We start from the raw sequence: 19238 nt of genomic DNA, 5'->3' as shown, positions 1-19238 counted from the left end.
CTTATGAAGATAATAATATCTAGAAGTTACTGGCCTAAGCCATTTCTTTTCAGTCTTTCAAATAAAATAAAAAGAAGAAAGCTTCAAAGGCTTACATTTTAAATTCTCATCACAATGCCTATTCCCACCTGCTATCGGAAATAAAAATAATAAAAACAACAAAAATTCTTTACATAGTCCACACAGCAAGGACATAAATTGTGAGGGGGCAGGCCAAAGCTGTTTCAATGCTACTGGCAAACAAATGGAGGAGAAAGGGCTTTGGTTGTATGAATTGGCTATGGGAGATGCGAGTAAAAAGAAGCTGATAAGCTTCAACAAGTATAAACGATTGAGAATGGGGAACTGAAGTAACCTATATGCATACTCAGTACCAAGAGTAAAAACCTTTGGGAAACAAGACAGGTTAGCAGGAAAAAAATTTCCTATGTAATCGGCATTCTCATTTTTAGGCAGAGGGAGATAGAAAAGATGTACTTCATATGCATAAACATGTTCACAATATATTAGTGTCCAGAATTCTAATTTTATTTTTCAATTCATTTCCCCTCATCTTTTCTAGTATGTAATGCCCTTTGATCAGCAGCTGGGAAGACTCATTTTAAGTGATCAGCATTCCTTAGACATTCTAAGGGGCTGAATTATTTGTTTCCATAGAAACAGCTTTGTCAGCTAACACAGGATTCAGGCCAAGAATAGTGAAAAGAACTTACATTATGAAAACTGGAAAACCCTTGTCTACTGTCTTTAGTTTCTCTTCTGTTTTCTTCCCCCCCCCCCCCACAAAACTCAGGCTAACTTTGTTATTCTGCAAAATAGGAAAAATGAGACAATCAAGTATAAAAGTCTACAGTGCTTTTGAGGGAGGTGGGAAGGAAAGAAAGATTAAATGTGATATTCAATATTTCTTTTGTAAATATCTGCAATTTCTTAGTACATAGTTGCAAAAATGGCCTACCACTATCCTAATCTCTCACAGATATCAAGTAAAATCAATGTTGCTGTTTATTAGTGCTGTACGAAATGTCAAGTGGTTCAGTTACACTGAAAATAATCTAGCAATTTCTCAAAAGGTTAAACAGACAATCCACATAGTCCAGTAATTCTAATAAAAGGAATAAAACAAGAGAAACAATGATCAGACAGACAGACAGACAGACAGACAGACAGACAGACACACACACACACACACACACACACACACACACACACACTCTCCATGCAAAACTGTCCATAGCAGCATTATTTATACTATAACCAAGGAACAGAAAAAAAAATCCCAGTATCCATGATGAATGCATAACTAAAAAGGTATAGAGCCATACATGAACTATTCAGTTAAAAAAATAATAAAGCATAAGGGCTAGGAGTTTGGCCTAGTGGTAGAGTACTTGCCTAGTATACACAAAGACCTGGGTTCGATTCCTTGGTACCACATATATAGGAAAAAAGCTGGAAGTGGTGCTATGGCTCAAGTGGTGAAGCTCTAACCTTGAGAAAGCACAAGGATAGTACTCAGGCCCTGAGTTCAAGGCTTAGGACTGGGGGAAGAAAAAAAAATTACATTCGACAACAGAGATGATTCTTGAAAGCAGTAGTAAAAGAAGCTAGTCATAAAAAAACCATATACTCTATGATCCCACTTATGAAATGTACAGAATAGGCAAATCTGGTGACAGAAAATATGTTAGTAGTTGCTCACAGCTGGAGATATGTGGGTAGGCAGGAACAATTATGACAAAGGCGTACAAATTCATTGGGGGAATGATGTAAAGCAAATATAGTGATGGTCCTATATATTTCTGAATAGACTAATACCACTGAGTTTGGTATGTAAGTATGTCAAAATGAAACCATCTGTAGAACTAATCAGTTGAAAAATAAGTTAATGGGACTCAAATGACAGAGAACCAGAGCTCAAGGCTCTGAGTTCAAGCCCCAGGGACAACAACAACAAAACAAGAAGTATTACTAAAACATTAACTCTCAGGTGCTGATGGCTGACGCCTGTAATCCAAGCTACTCAAGAAGCTGAGATGTGAGGATCGCAGTTCAAAGCCAGCTCAGCATGAAAGTTTGTGAGATTCTTATCTCCAATTAACCACCAGAAAAACCAGAAGCAGATCTGTGGCTCAAGTGGTAGAGCACTAGCTTTGAGCTGAAGAGCTAAGGACAATGCCCAGGCCCAGAGTTCAAACCTCACAACAGACAAAAACAAACAAACAAAAAATACCTGCAATTGAAAGATTATTTTACAAATTCCTATTCCCATCCTACAATTTTAAGCCACACAACTGCCTTGAGACAAAAATCAATATAGACAAAATACCTTGGGAAATGCTGCTGCATAAATTTAAAAAATCGCTATATCTCAGCTATATTGTGAATCAGTTATTTACTAACTTTTAATCAGATTTCCAGAAGTGGAGTTGTGGCTCAAGTGGTAAATTACCATTTACAGTGGAAAAGAACCAAGGAAGAGTTTAAGGCCCTTTTATAATCCAGATTTAAACTGGATATCCACAAGAAGAACAAAATGGATTTTTATCTCATACTATGTATAAAAATCAATGCAAATGAATTGAAGACATAAACCAGAAACCTAAAACTATTAGGAAACATAAGGAGTACAATACTACAATGGAAACAATTAACAATGCTTGGAGACAATCTCAAGATTGAAAGAAAAAATTTGCTGTCTACACATTAAAAAGGGTTAATATTCAACAAGTACAAGAAGCTAACTGAATAGCAAAGAAAGCAATCAAACTAAAGATTAAAAAAAACATCAGTGGCTCACACCTATAATCCTGCCAACTCAGGTTTGAAGCCAACACAGACAAATCTAGGAGAATTATCTCTAATTAATCTCCAAAGCCTAGGAAGTGGAGGTATGGCTCAAGTGATACAGCAGCAGCCATGAAAGAAAGGGCAGAGAGGGTCAAAGCCCTCAGTTAAAGCTTCTGTATTGGCGTGAATGTGTGTGCACACACATAGGCACACTCATATACACAATGGAAAGGAGGCCTGAGTAAATATTTCTTCCTCTTTCTTTTTTTCTTGCCAGTATTGGAGCTTGAAACCTCAATTCTCAGAACTCAGTCTTCTAAGTAACTGGGATTATAGGTGTGAGTCACTCTTGCCCCACTCTGCATAGATTTTTCTTAAGAGCAAACACAAAAGTCAAACCTACACATTAGAAAGCTCAACAATGTTAACCAATAGGGAAATGAAATGTAAATTAAAACTACAATATCATCTCATACTTGTCAATATATGAAACTTATCAGTAGATTAAATGTGGCCATTCTAATACTGTCTGCCAAGGCAATATTTGCTTTTGTTATGGGGGGGGGGGAGGCAATGGTCCTGGGACTTGAACTCAAGCCCTAGGCACTGTTCTTGAGCTTCATTTTGCTCAAGGCGAACATTCTATCACTTGAACCACAGCACCACTTCTGGCTTTTTCTGTGTATGTGGTATAGATGAACTGAACCCAGGGCTTTATGAATTCTAGGTAAGCACTCTACCACTAAGTCACATTCCCAGCCCTAACATCTGCATTCTTGCACGTTCATTGCAGGACAATTCAAAACAGTTAAGAGTTGATCCATAAATGGACAAAGAAAATACAGTATATGTACCCAATGGAATACTATTTGGTCATTAAAAAGGAGACTGGGAAGGGGCAGGAGTTTTAGCCTAGTGGTAGAGTGCTTGCCTAGCATACACGAAGACCCAGGTTCCATTCCTCGGCACCACATACATAGAAAAAAATCCAGAAGTGTTGCTGAGGCTCAAGTGGTAGAGCTCCAGCCTTGAGAAAATCCAAGGACAGTGCTCAGGCCCTGAACTCAAGCCCAGGACTGGCAAAAAATAAATAAACAAAAATAAAAAGGAAACTGGGCTAGGAGTGTGGCCTAGTGGTAAAGTACTTGCCTGGTAGAATACTTGTCTAGCATGCATGAAGCTCTGGGTTTGGTTCTTTGGTACCACATACACAGAAAGGCCAGAAGTGCTATGGCTCAAATAACAGAGTGCTAGCCTTGAGGAAAGCCCAAGGACAGTTCAAGCCCTAGGACTGGGGAAAAAAAAACCAAAAAACAAAAAACTGCCACTTTTTTTTTTTTTTTGGTGTCAGTCCTGGGGCTTGAGGCCCTAAGATTCCCCCCTCCCCCCGCCTCATGGGAAGTACGCTAGCCACAGCTCCATGTCTTCTTGCTATTATTATTATTATTATTAACTAGAGATAAGAATTTCATGGACTTTTCTGCCAAGGCTGGCTTCAAATCATGATTCTCAGATCTCAGTCTCCTAAGGAGCTAAAATTATAGTCATAAGCCATTGGAAAATGTCACTTTCATAAGCATGGATAGACTTGGACTGGATTGTGCTAAGTGATTTAAGCCAAGTAAAGTAAGACAAATACCACATTTTCATCTAGATGTGGAAGAGAACAGAATGGTGGTTTCAGAGGGTAGTGAGCGAGGGAATGGGAAGATGAGTCATAAGGCAAAAAGTTTCTGGAAGAAAAGGAATACATTTTTGTATACATGTATTATACTTCAAAATTGAGAATTTTGGTGTTAAAGGTATAGAGGAGAATCTGGTGACACAAAAGAATCTAGACTCTGAAGCTAAGAAGAGAAAAAGAGAACAATAAAAATTCCAAGGTAGAGGCAAAAAAATATAGCAGAAGAAAAGCAACAAGAAATTCTAAGCTAATCTCCAGCTCCCTAATTTGGGTAGAGGAAATTGAGATACCATTACAAGATCACAAAGATATATTTTTGTTTTTATATTCATCTTAAGATACTGGAGCATAATGGTGATTAGTCCTCATTAGCAATTACCACAAACACAAGGTTGTGGTTTGACAATTACAATAGATTCTGTTGCCAAGCTTCCTTACCAAGTGGAAAAAGTGTCTAAACACAGTGTCTAAAGCATTGAAATTCATTATTTGATAACTGAACCATAATCTGCCAATCTAATAACCAGGAAAATATATAATTACACAGCTACTATTCAATTTTATGTAATCTGTGAGATATCATCCAACCAAAAGGACCTAAGAGATTGAAATTTCTACCAAAAGTTGCCCTGAGATAATATAAGCAGCAGGGAAAACAAATCACTAATATTCACTAGGCGCCAATGTCCTCTATTATAATCCAAGCTACTCAAGAGAAGGAGGAGATATCTGACAACTGCGGTTTGAAGCCAATCTGGGCAGTAAAGTCTGTGAGACTCACACTTCCAATTAAGCATCAAAATGCCAGATGTGGACCTGTGGCTCAAGTGAGCAAAACACAATAATCAGGGACATTGCCTAGGCCCTGAGTTCACGCTCCAGGACTGACACTTGAGCAAGTGCATGCATGCATGCATGCACACACGCGTTCTCTCTCTCTCCCTCTCTCTCTCTCTCGCTCGCTCTTTCACACACACACACACACACACTCACTAAATTCATGAATAAACAGGTAGCATGTTTCCCTTTACAGCTAACAACTCCACAATAAAGAACTTAAGTGATCAAGAACAGGAAAAAATTTCAAAAACTTTAAAAAATGTCAAGAATTATCAATTCCCAGAACTCAGTCTTTTGAGTAACTGGGATTATAGGTATGAGACACTCTTGTTCCACTATGCACAGATTTTCTTAAGAGAAAACACAAAAGTCAAACCAATATGTATAAGAAAGCTCAACAATGTTAACCAATAGGGAAACGTAAATTAAAACTACAATATTATCTCATACTTGTCAATATGCTAAACTTGTCAGTAGATTAAATGTGGCAATGAAACTTTAGCTGGGAACCAGTTCATGTTTATAATCCTAGCTACTCAAATGGCTGAGATCTGAGGACTGCTGTTTGGAGCCAGTGCGGGCAGACAAATCTCTGAGACTTATTTCCAATTAACCAGCAAAAAATCTGAAATGGAGGTATGACTCAAGTGGTCGAACAGCAGCCGTGAGTAAAAAAAAAAAAAAAAAAAAAAAACACCAAGCTAGGGGCTGGGAGTTTGGCCTGGTGGTAGAGTGCTTGCCTAGCATGCATGAAAGACCCGGGTTCAATTCCTCAGTACCACATGCATAGAAAAAAGCTGGAAGTGGTGCTGAGGCTCAAGTGGTAGAGCTCTAGCCTTGAGAAAATCCAAGGACAGGACTCAGGCCCTGAGCTCAAGCCCAGGACTGGCAAAAAAAAAAAAAAAAAAAAAAAAAAAAAAGCTAAAGAATGAGTCTCTGAGTTCAAACCCCAGGTCTTGAGTAGACGTAATAAGTGAAAAAGTGCTGAATATGTTTTTCAAGTGGTAGAATACCAAGTTTAACAAAGAATGAGGCTCAAGTATCAGTACTGAAAAAAGAAGGAAGGAAGGAGGGAAAGAAAGAAAGAAAGAGAGAGAGAGAGAGGGAGAAAGAAAGAAAGAAAGAAAGAGAGAAAGAAAGAGAGAGAGAGAGAAAGAAAGAAAGAGAAAGAAAGGAGAGAAAGAAAGAAAGGTAGGTAGGTAGGTAGGTAGGTAGGTAGGTAGGTAAGTAGGTAGGTTTAGGGGTTAATGATCCAAGTCAGGCACTTAGATCAAGCCTATAATTCAGCTACTTAATAGACTGAGATATGGGGATCCAGATCTTAGTTCAAAGTCAGACCTGAAAGAAAAATCTATGAGACTCATTCAATTAATCATCAGAGCTGGGGTGGAGGTATGGTTCAAATGATAAGAGCCCCAGCAGTGAACAAGCAAGCTGAGTAAGCACAAGGCCTGAGTTCAAACACAGGTAACCATTAAAAAAGTAAAAATAGTGATAATAAAAATCGAGATCTGTTTACTGTATTCAAGTAATACACCTCACCACTCATATGCAGACTTCAAATGTAAGAATAGAAAATGATATCCCAAGCAAATGGAACCGGAAAACAAGTAGGAATAACTATATTCTCATATGACAAATCAGAAATCAAGCCAAATGAGCTGAGAGTGGGGCTCAATTGGTAAAGCACTTGCCTAGCAAGCACAAAACCCTGAGTTCCAACTTAACATACCATCAAAAACAAATATTAATTTTGAGTTTAGTGCTTTGGGTACTTTCCTAAAATTTTGTTTGACTTGTCCATAAAGATTCTCTCATTCAAACAATAAAATTCCATGAGAAATTGGATCACAGATCCAAATACCTAACAGCCTATTGCTTTTTTAACTTTTAATTTTGGTGCCAGTTCTGGGGCTTGAACTTGGAGTCTGGGCACTGTCCTTGAGCTTTTTTTTTTTTCTTTTTTTTTTACCAGTCCTGGGGTTTGAACTCAGGGCTTGGGCACTGTCCTCGGACTTTTTGTTTTTTTTGCTCAATGCTAGCATTCTGCCACTTGAGCCACAGTACCACTTCTGGCCTTTTCGCTGTATGTGGTACTGAGGACTCAAACCCAGGGCTTCATGCATGGTAGGCAAAGCACTCTACTACTAGGCTACACTCCCGGCCCGGGCATTGTTTTTTTTTAAGTCAAGTCTAGCACTCTACTACTTGAGCCACAGCTCTACCTTCAGCCATTTTTTTTTTACAAGTTTGTTAGAGATATTAGAGATATGAGTCTCATGGACTTTACTCTTGGGCTTGCTTCAAACAGCAATCCTCAGATCCTAGCCTCTTGGGTAGTTAGCATTACAGGTATGAATCAGTATCACCAGGAAACCTCTTGTGTTTTTCATGCATAAAAGTTGGCTTTGCGGGCCAGGAGTTTGGCCTAGTGGTAGAGTGTTTGCCTGGCATGCACAAAAGCCTGTGTTAGATTCCTTGGTACCACATACATAGAAAAAGCTGGAAGTGGTGCTTTGCTCAAGTGGTAGAACTCTAGTCTTGAGAAATCCCAAGGACAGCACTCAGGCCCTCAGTACTGGAAACTACAAAAACAACAGATTCACATAAAAGTTGGCTTTGGACTTAAAAGTATTTCCAAGGAAAAATGGGGGATATGTATGGCAAATCTGGGTATCACTGTTAAGGTAGCATCACGCACTATCAAGAATTGTGTAGGGGGGGCAGGAAGGAAGGAGGAATTATGTTTCCTTTCTTCCCTCTCCAGAGCTGAGGGTTGAATACAGGGCCTCATGCATGCTAAAGCAAGTACCAACGCATGTATCACTGAGTTGCAATCTAAGCCCACATAATTTTTTAAATACTCCCTATACAGAAAAACTTTTGTTTTGAAATGAAAAGAAAAAAAATCCTCTGTTTATATCAAACACAAAGTTCACTGTCTTTGGAGACCACACATCTATAGCAGGAATTGGTTAGGGACCAAATAGTATCAAGGTATCAAATGGCTGGTTATTTGAACTGCCCCTTTATCACTTTCAACTTAGTAATAAAAGATTAAATAATATCCAAAAGATTAGTAACACTTTTGAAAAAGCCACTAGTAGAAAAGGTAATAGATATAATTTTCAAACTAGCTAGAAATGAGGTTTTCAAATGACCTGTAATACAGCCTTCCTGTATACGGTGAGCAATCAAGAATATATGAGGTCTGCTAGGAGAATAGATACAATCTAGATAAGAAACAGAGCCAAGGTAAGAGATATCAGATAAAGCCAGAGCTGACTCTAAAGGCTAAGCTAAATTGTTTGAATTTTCTCCTGAAAGCCATGAGGATTTAGATTTCTGAGAAGAACATAATGTCTCTTTCACAAAGCTAAATCTAAATCTATACTTTATCCAGAGTATGGGAAATTTTAAGTACAGCAGCCAAAAAAGAGAATGTTTTAAATACTGTATACAAGGAAGGACAAAGGAAGTAGCAAAAGGAGGCAGAAAGAGATAATGTCAAGCAATGTGTTTTTACAAAGGATAATGTGACAGGATCTGGAGACCAGGGCGAAAATACACATTTAAAATACTGAGTATAACAACTTAACCTTAGGAATTACAAGACCTGAAAACAAGAAATCCTTAAAGAATTGGATCACCTCCCTATCCTCATCTCTGAGAAGGGGAGGATGGGGACAGGATTAGGAAAAGACAAATTCCATTTAAAATACAGCAATTAAAGTGAGAATTTTAGCAAGGTGTTAATTGGTAAATAGGATACTAAGAAGATGAGCTAGAAATTACCGTTTCCAAGTAACTTACATATTCATATCTTAACCTTTGTGAAGTGCTTTAGTTTCTACAACAGACTTCAAGTACATTTCCTAGTCGTATCTCTACAATTTCTCTGAAAGGTATCAGGTGAGACAAACCCATTTCCCAATATATAAGCACTGAAAAGTCAAGTCACAAAGCTAAAACAATACAGAAACTGCAATCCAGATGGGCGAATGCTTAGGTGGATCTACAGTGCCACATTACAGTTCTATGAGCTGTACCATGCTGACACATGCTTACTTCAAAAGCCACACAATCACATATTTCCTTTAAAATTGCACAGGAAATATTTTCCTTCAACCGACTTTCATATTATGTTTAGTTAATATACTACACATTTATTTTATCACCCAACTGGGGCATCATTTATTGTTCAAAGTTCTTACAAGTTAAGTAATCTAAAGCATCAAACACAGTCAGGTGGAGAAACATAAAAAATGTGAGTTTTCCTATTATGTATAAAAATGAAACTAACATATCAATATTCTAATTTTCTAAGTGGAAAATAATATGATATATATCACATTGTGTCTTTTTCATACACGTCAGTACATGTTCAGTCAATAATGTCAGTATATGTCTTAACTGGGAATATTAGTTTTTGTTTTTGTGCCAGTACTGGGGCCCTGGGTACTGTCCCTTAGCTTTTTTACTCAAAGCTGGTGCTCTACCACTTGAGCCATACCTCTACTTCTGGCTTTTTACTGGATAATTGGAAAAAAAATGACTCATGGACTTTCCTGCCTGGGTTGCATTCAAACCACAATTCTGAGGTCTCAGATTCCCAAGTAGCTGGTGGCTGGCAGGAAAACTTTTTTTTTGGGGGGGGAGGCGAATCCTAGGGCTTGAACTCAGGGCCTTGACACTATCCTTGAGGATTCTAAAGACTAGTGTTTTACCATTTGAGCCACAGCACCACTTCCAGCTTTTTCAGTGTATGTGGAATTGAGGAATTGAATCCAGGTCTTTGTGAATGCTAGGCAAGCACTCTACCATTAGGCCATGTTTCTGGCTCCTGGAAAACGCTTTAATAATAAAATAATTACAGCTGGAAAAAATGAATACCCTAAAGATACAAGAGACCAAAACATTAGATAAGTCAGCTAGCATCCTGTGGTAAAAATTTATTTAGCTAGAACGTCCTACCTGTACAATTCCTAAATATGTCTTATTGATCCTAATTCCCATTAATTGCCTCCATAATATCTTACATATACCCACATTTTTTCTTCTTAGGCCATTACACTATCTCTTGTATGGACTGCTCAACTAGTCTCTCTCTTGGCAGACTGCTTTCCACAGTACTCCCAGATGAACTTTCCTCAGGTGCCTCTATTACCACAGCCACTATTCCTTTGGAAGTTTGTTGCCTTTTCCTTTTAAAAGTTATGTGTTTGGAGCTGCGACTTTGGCCTAGTAGTAGAGTGCTTGCCTAGCGTGCATGAAGACCTGGGTTCAATTCCTTGGTACTATATACATAGAAAAAAGCCAGAAGTGGTGCTGTGGCTCAAGAGATGATAGAGCTCTAGCCTTAAGAAAGTCCAATGGCAAGCCGGTGGTGGCTCACACCTGTAATCCTAGCTACTCAGGAGGCTGAGATCTGAGGATCAAGGTTCAAAGCCATCCCAGGCACAAAAGGACCTGAGACTCTTATCTCCAATTAACCTCTAGAAAACAGGAAGTGAAGCTTGGCTCAAGGATATGGCTATAGCCTTGAGCTGAAGAGCTCAGGGACAGCACCCAGGCCCAGAGTTCAAGCTCCACTACTGATAAACTAAACAAAACAAAACAAACAGAATAACAAAAATCATTTCTGAAAGGAAGTTGGTAATAATTACTATTATATTTTGGTAACTGTTCTTGTAATATGTGAACTTTGCACTAGTGATTTTTTTTTGCCAGTCCCAGGACTTGGACTCAGGGCCTGAGCACTGCTCCTGGACTTTCTCACAGCTAGAGCTCTACCACTTGAGCCAAAGCACCACTTCCAGCTTTTTCTATGTATGTGGTACTGAGGAATCGAACCCAGGCCTTCATGCATGCTAGGCAAGCACACTACCACTAGGCTAAACTCCCAGTTCCAGAGATTTTTAACAGGAAAATTAAAAAGTTGAGGATTTACTATGTATTACCTCATTTAACCTCAAAACAGTCTCCGTGTTTAATTCTATACAAGGTATAACTTTGTCCAATGTCAAAGGCGGCTGAACTTGAAGTCTGTTTGACTTCAGAACGCTTTGAAAATTATTATAAGGGACACATTTCAAATTTCTTAGCCTAACATTCATATGACTTAGTTCAAGAGCATTTTTCCCACTATATTTCTCCCTCTATTTCCCAAATTGAACAATTTGCTCTACAAGCCCTGCAATTTCCTACTCCCACAGATATATTGTTTCTTGTACCCAGAAAAAACAAAACAAAACAAACTTTCCTGTTAAACTTTATTTATTTATTTTGCCAACCCTGGGCTTGAGCTCAGGGCCTGAGCACTGTCCTTGGGCTTTCTCAAGGTTAGAGCTCTACCACTTGAGCCTTGCACCACTTCTGGCTTTTTTTTCTATGTATGTGGTACCAAGGAATTGAAACCGGGTCTTTGTGCATGCTAGGCACTCTACCACTAGGCCAAACTCCTGGGCCCCTGTTAAACTTTTTAATCTGTTAAATTTTTCTTTTTCATATTAAGTATTTTATGATATCTGCCCGTTCTCTGCTACAACCTGTCCCTCTAGAGTACTTGGTATAGTTAGACTTCTGTGCCATTTACTTTCTACCTTGAAATCTGAGTGCTAATTTCATTAATTTAAGTAGACTGCAAATCCTGATGCAGAAATACTATCTAATTCATATCTCATGAGCTCATACTATTACAACACAGTAGTCCTCGCTGAGCCACAGTTTCAGTTACTCACTGTCAACAAGGGTGAGTGCAGTATAAAGTATCTTGAGAGACAAAAAAGCTCATATCTATCATCCAGAGGCTAAGATCAAGAGGATCACAGTTTGAGGACAACTCACAAAGCTTCATGTCAACCTAAAAAAGACCCTGGCATGGTGAGGTACACCTATTATTCCTTAGTTACATGGGAAATCACAAGTAGGAAGATCACAGTCCAGAAAGACCTTATGCAAAAAAATAAGAAAAGAGCCAGGTGTGGTAGATCATGCCTGTAATCCTAGCTATTCAGGAGGCTGAGATCTTAGGATCACAATTCAAAGCCAGCCCAGGCACTAAAATCTGTGAGACTCTAATCTCCAATTAACCACCAGAAAACCAGAAGTGGCACTGTGACTCAAGGAGTAGGGTGGTAGTTTTGAGCTGGGACAACACCCAGGCCCAGAGTTCAAGTTCCATAACTAACATAAAATAAAATAAAATAAGAAAAGCAAAAGAAATAAGAGACAAGAGGCTTAGCAAGCACAGTGCTCTGAGTTTCAATTGGAGTACCCCATACACATCTTAAGAGGCCACATTCACACATTTTTTTTTTTTTTTTTTATGGAAGTCAGGGCCTGGGCACTATTCCTGAGCTTCTTTTGCTCAAGGCTAGAACTCTACCACTTGAGCCAAAGCACCCCTTTCAGTTTTTTCTGTTTATGTGGTACTGAGGAATCAAACCCAGGGCTTCATGCATGTTAGGCAAGCACTCTACCATTAAGCCACATTCCCAACCCCACATTCACATCATTTTTACTACAATACAGTTATAATTTTTTTTTTGCCAGTCCTGGGCTTAGACTCAGGGCCTGAGAGCACTGTCCTTAGGCTTTCTCAAGGCTAGAGTTCTACCACTTGAGCCACAGGACTACTTCTGGATTTTTTTCTATGTATGTGGTACCAAGGAATCGAACCCGGGTCTTCGTGCATGCTAGGCAAGCACTCTACTACTAGGCCAAACTCCTGGCCCCTACAGTTGTCATTGTTTTGTAACTACTGTAAATCTCTTACTTCCTATATTACAAAAACACAGCCCAGTCTGAAATCCTAAAGTATGTATGCAGCATTAAACAGCATTAGGATCCTCATTCCTATCTCAGGAAATTCTCCTCATATTTCTCCTCTTTCTTCATCTATCCTCTTTTGAAGAGGTCTTCAATAATTTCCTGAGAAAGGGCAATTTACATGTAGATAAAATTTTCAATCCTTTATTTACTTGGTACTGAGGCAAGATCACATCCTGGAGATAGTCTTATTTCCTGGCTTCCAACTTTTCACCTGGCCTCTTCCACATTCTACCTCCTCAATGCTGGGTTAAACACTCCCTGACACTGAACTACATTGCCAGTCCCATTCTCCAACTTCTAATGACTTCTGGCTATCTCTCTGCTGTTCTCCTCAAGAAGATAGCAAGAATGACCCTTTTCTTCCAACTATAGCAGAAATAATTTTATCATTTATGTTCTAAGAGTTAAACTTATTTCTTACTCTAGGGGCCAGGATTTGGCTTAGTGGTACAGTGCTTGCCTAGCATGCACAAAGACTCGGGTTTGACTTCTCAGTACCACATACATAGATAAAAGCTGGAAGTGGTACTGTGGCTCTAGTGGCACTTGCCTTGAGAAAGCCCAAGGACAGTGTTCAGGCCCTGAGATCAAGTCCCAGGACTAGCAAAAAAAAAAGACAAAAAAAACCCAGAAAACAAAAAAACACCCCAACTTCCTTCTAACTCTAAACTTGAGGTCTCTGAATTTTTTATATTCATAAGCTTCATAGGTTAGAATGATGATCCCTATTATTGTGAATGCTAAAATGTGCATGTGAGGGCCGGGAGTTTGGCCTAGTGGTTAAAGTGCTTGCCTAGCATGCATGAAGACCCGGGTTCGATTCCTCGGTACCGCATACATAGAAAAAAAGTCGGAAGTGGTGCTGAGGCTCAAGTGGTAGAGCTCTAGCCTTGAGAAAGTCCAAGGACAGTGCTCAGGCCCTGAGCTCAAGCCCAGGACTGGCAAAAAATAAAATAAAATAAAATAAAATGTGCATGTGAATTTAGCTAAATATTACTATACTACAGTTCTGTGAAATATATGTAATTAATCTCAATAAAAAATCTTTTTAAAAAATTACAAGAGGGACACTAACACTTCAAAATATAATGTCAAGACTGGGGATATGGTTCTATGGTAGAGTGATAATGACCTAGTATGTGTGAAGCCTTCGGTTTGAACTTTAGCACTGCAAAAAATAAAATGTCAGGTTCATAATTTTGATTCAATTGAGTCTTTTATTATGCTAATAACTCACAATAACAAATACTCAAAAAATCCTAACCACTAAATTCAGATGGTCATAGCTTTGTTCTTAAGGTGTTTCTGTTTCCCCTAGTTTCCATTGTTCTTCATTTCTAACTAGTTACCCTTACACACGCAAGTCTAAAGTTTCAAGCCTCTAATAAAACATCAGAAGACCCTTGAACGTCTGACATCAAGTGGCTTACAGATTAGAAGCAAAAATATGTTCTAAAAGCCTTGGCTTACTGGCATGTAAATAAGGAACAGCAGAGAAGGGAGGGGTATTGTTTAACATGAAGAAATACCAAATAACTACTTATGAGTTATTAAAACAAAATATCAAAATGAACACTAACAGTGATTTACACTAGGAGTTATCTAATTAGACTGAAATAAACATAAAAAGTATTTCAGACTAAAAAGGGAAAGGAAAAGAATTTGACAAGAAAGACTGCTGAAAATAAAATGTCACCAAGCTTACAATGGCAGAAGGGCTGAAGCACATTCTTTCCATAGCTGACTACTGCATAATAGCTCTCCCCTTCTCTGCCCTTTACTACCACTCTTCTCTTCATTTGGTAGGTTAGGATAAATGGTAAGACCTAACATATACAACCTTGAGAGTTTGGACCTGGGGCCTAGTTTCTAGGAGAATCATGGTTTGAGGCTAGCCCTGGCAAAAAGTAAGTGATACCCTCATCTCAACAAATAAATTGGGCAGGAGAATGTCATTCCAGCTATGCAGGAGGCCACAGGGTAAGAGGATCACAATCAGAGGCTGACCCAGGCAAAAACTTGAAACCCTACCAGAAAAGTAATTAAAGCTAAGAACTGAGGATGTATTCAAGTGGTAGAGCACTTGCCTAACAGTTCCAAGGACCTGAGTTCAAGAGAGTCATGGTTTAAGGGAGAGGTTTGTGTAGCAACTGCAAGGCCCTGAATAAAAGGCCCAACACCAGAGTAAAAAAACTGGGCTGGGAGATAGCTCAGTGGTGTAGAACTTGAATAGCATGTACAAGTTCTGGTTCAATCTCTGACACCACAAAGAAGGAATATGTGTAATGAAAACCACCTAGTGAAAATAATGTTTGAGAGTCAAACAGAGAAACTATTAAAGCTACATGGAATTTAACCTCACTATATAAATAGGCTGTTCAAAGTAAGGTAATAATCTCTTTTTTCCCCACTTACTTCCACTATTCTTTCAAAGATGAAAACCTGTCCTTAATATACAAGGACAATCATTCATCACTGACCATAACAATTTATACACTCACATAAAATACAAAATCAAATTACTGATAATCACCCATTTTTTTTTGGTCATATTGGAATTGAACTCAAGGCCATACTCATGCTATACAGCCACTTGAGCTACCCCTTCAGACCCAGTTGTTTTTTTTTTTTTTTTTTAATGGAGGCACTATGCTTCATTCCTGGCATATCACCTCAGTTCTCAAAGCAAAGCCCACTGATTAGCTACTTACACTATCCAAATTTAGCAGGTAAGGAGTCAAGCTTTAATAAGTTAACTTACTGGCTGTGGATGTGGCTTAGCGGTAGAGTGCTTGCCCAGCATGCATGAAGCCCTGGGTTCAGTTCCTCAGTACCACATAAACAGAAAAGGCCAGAAGTGGTGCTGTGGCTCAAGTGGTAGAGTGCTAGCCTTGAGCAAAAGAACTCAGGGACAGTGCCCAGCCCCTAAGTTCAAGCCCCAGGACTGTCAAAACAAAACAAAACAACGAAAAAACTTAACTTACTGAAAGCCAAACACAGGTCTAGAACATATTTAATCTATAAGAACTGTGAGTCATTGAAAACGCTGAAACTATACTGTGTTGCCTCCCAGTATGTTCTCATGGAAAAGACAAATTTATCTCCGTAGGTTTCTGTCAAGTTAATCAAGAACATGTGAATGTTAGATTTCTTTCCAATTCAATATGTTTATGGCAAACCTAAAATAAACAGACCTGTTCTAGCCGTAGAGGTTACTGGGGCTAGTACAGTCTCTAATAGGAAGCTCACAATCAAAGTTTTAAACAAATAAATGATGAAAGTACAAACAGAAACCAAGTAATTCTGAGCTGATTTTCACTTAAAGCTTCTGATACCAAATCTGGGGGGTTCTTTCACACACCAGAATCTTTAATTCTCTTAACAACCACTTTCACAAGATTACATGTCCTCCTTCAGGTGCCAATCACAAGTCCTGGGCCTCCTGTACTTCTTACTATGAAGCTATTAATCAGCTGTTCCCCCGACCCATCCTCTTCTTCAATAAACTGACAGCATGGCTCAGAAAGGCATTACTTTCACTGGCTTCTAAAGGATACAACTAAATCAAGTGAATGGAGGAGAGAAATAGGGGAATGAAGATGAAGCTTCCCTATCTACCGGTGTGCCCCCTTCCCTACACTTTGAGATATTTATCAACCCAGTTCTCTAAACAATGTCACTGAGGATCTTTATAACTTCATTTTTACAAGCACAATGATTCATTAAGTCCTTGGTGGTTGCTCATTATCTCTACCTTCTCTTACCTCCCCCAGTAAAGGGGATGGGATGGAAAGTTTCAACCTCTAATCATGCCTTGATCTCTCTGGTAACCAGCCTCTAACATAAAGCTAACTAGAGCCCCAAGGCAACAAAAGACATTCTTATCACTAAGGAAATTCCAAGAGGTTTAGAGGCAAAAGTGACAAAGAACAAACATACATTTCTTATTACATCACAACCACTTTAAGTGTTGAGATACTAAGACACAGCTTTCATGTTTAAGAAGCTTATTTAGAATTTATCTGCTCAAAATTCTTCAACCCAATTCAAGTATATTTTAAATACTAAGCCACAATGATTGCAAATTCACCAAAACAAAAATGTTAAAAAAAATAAGCTGTAAGTAAAAAACAAACAACCCAAGACCTAAGATCACTTACGATAGAGCTTTGAATAAAATTATGTCTCAATTTCCTCATTAGTAAAAGAGAAAATCCTGATAAAACTTCAGAAATAAATATGTATCTTGTATAGCAAAGGTGCTGCTTCAAGAAACTATAATCAAAAAACATAACTGTATAAGTTCCTAATGTAAAATATATTTTGGTGGGCTTTTGCTTTTTTGGTGTGGTGGAACTCTGGGCTTCTCAAGTTACTAGGCAAATGCTCTACAACTGAGCCAGGCCTCTAGGCTTGGTTATTTTTGAGACAGGGGCTATTTTTCTATACTGACATACTTGGGCCACAATTCATTTACTTTAAAGTTTCCCATTCTAGCTAGGGGTAACAGGTCTCAGTTGAGAGGAGAAACATTGTAAACATTTCTGTAAGATTGTCCTTGAACCCAGATCTTCCCAATCTCAATCTTAGTAGCTAGGATTAAGAGTGTGTGTCTGTGGTGCAAAGCTCCAGTGTAAAATATATATCTTATAAGGAATTGGAATGACAACATTTTACATAAGGGCACAAGGGCTAAAGGAACAATTAAGTACAGGCATCCTTCTTTATATATAGGTTCTGCATCTGTGGATTTAACTGTAGGTTTTGCTCTTTGTTTTTGCTGGTACAAAGGCTTAAACTTCAGGCAGTTTTGGCTTGCTAGACAGGTGCTCTACAGCTTAAATCACACCCCCATCTCTCATTGGGCTATATGGGAAGTCCTTGAAAAAAAATTCATCTGTACTGAACATGTATAAACTTTTTCCATTTCATAATTACCTAAAGGATACAGTATAATGACAATTTACATTGTATTAAGTATTTAGAAAAAACCAGCCTAGCCATGATAATGACTTTTACCTGTAATCCTAGCTAATTAGGAAGCTGTGATCTGGAGAACTGAGGTCTAAAGCCAGCCCCAGCAGAAAAGTTCATTAGATTCCATCTCCAAAATAAGTAGCAGAAGAGCCAATACAATCCTAGTTACTTAGGTGGCTGAAATCTAAGGATCTCAGTTCTCAGACTGTATTTCCAATTAACCAGAAAAAATTCCAAATTGGAAGCATGGCTTAAGTGGCAGAGTGCCAGTCATAAGGAAGCCAAGCAAGAACTCAAGAGCTTTTAGTTCAAGCCCTGGAACAGGCAAGGGGAAAAAAAAAAAAAAAAGCAGAGTTGGGAAGGTAGAAGCACCAGCCAAGCAAGCAAGCTAGCTGAGCAGTTATGAGATCCTAAGTTCAAACTCCAGTATAAAAAAAGAAAAGGAAAAAAGTAATCTAGAGTTGGAGAAAATGTGTGTAAGTTATATATATGCAAATACTATACCTTTTTTAAAAAAGGAAGATAAGAATCTCATGGACTTTAGTATCCTGGCTGGTTTTGAACCATTATCTTTAGATCTCAGCCTCCTGAGTAGCTAGGATTACAGACATGAGCCACCTCATCTGGCTACCTCTGGCTTTTTCTATGTATCTGATACCGATGAATCAAACCTGGGTCTTCATGCATGCTAGGTAAGCACTCTATCACTAGACCATGCTCCTGTCCCTTCCCCCCACCTTTTCCTGGGTCAGTCGTGGGGCTTGAACTCAGGGCCTGTGTACTGTCCCTGAGCCCTTCAGCTCAAGGCTCCTACCCCTGGAGCCTCAGCGTCACTACCTGTTTTCTAGTGGTTAATTGGAGATAAGTCTCACCATCTTTAGTGCCCAGCTTGGCTTTGAACCTCAATTCTCAGATCTCAGCCTCCTGAGTAGCTAGGATTATAGGCTAAGCCACTGCAGCTAGCACACCATTTTTTTGTTTAAAATAAAGAATTTAGGCGCTGGTGGCTCATGCCTATAATCCTAGCTACTCAAAAGGCTAAGATCTGAGGATAATGGTTCAAAGCCAATCCTAGCATCGTGGCTCAAAGTGGTAGAGCACTAGCCTTGAGCCC

General features: G+C 38.8%; 1 protein-coding gene across 4 annotated transcripts in view; it reads right to left on the bottom strand.

Moving 5' to 3' along the window:
• Nucleotides 1–19238, bottom strand: part of Pals1 (protein associated with LIN7 1, MAGUK p55 family member) — a 65906-nt gene that overhangs the window by 35858 nt on the left and 10810 nt on the right. For 2 of the 4 annotated variants that reach the window (XM_090344317.1, XM_090344319.1), the window contains exon 2: nt 714–808. The exons of the other annotated variants lie outside the window; for them this stretch is intronic. The gene's annotated coding sequence lies outside the window, so the exon portion shown is untranslated. The remainder of the gene's footprint in view (nt 1–713; nt 809–19238) is intronic. 4 annotated transcript variants of the gene reach the window in all.

Source organism: Megascapheus bottae, chromosome 14 (assembly GCF_031878675.1).
Source record: "Megascapheus bottae isolate mThoBot1 chromosome 14, mThoBot2.hap1, whole genome shotgun sequence".
NCBI lineage: Eukaryota > Metazoa > Chordata > Mammalia > Rodentia > Geomyidae > Megascapheus > Megascapheus bottae.
Note: the sequence above shows the minus strand (reverse complement) of the source record. Positions and strands in the feature narration are given on the sequence as shown.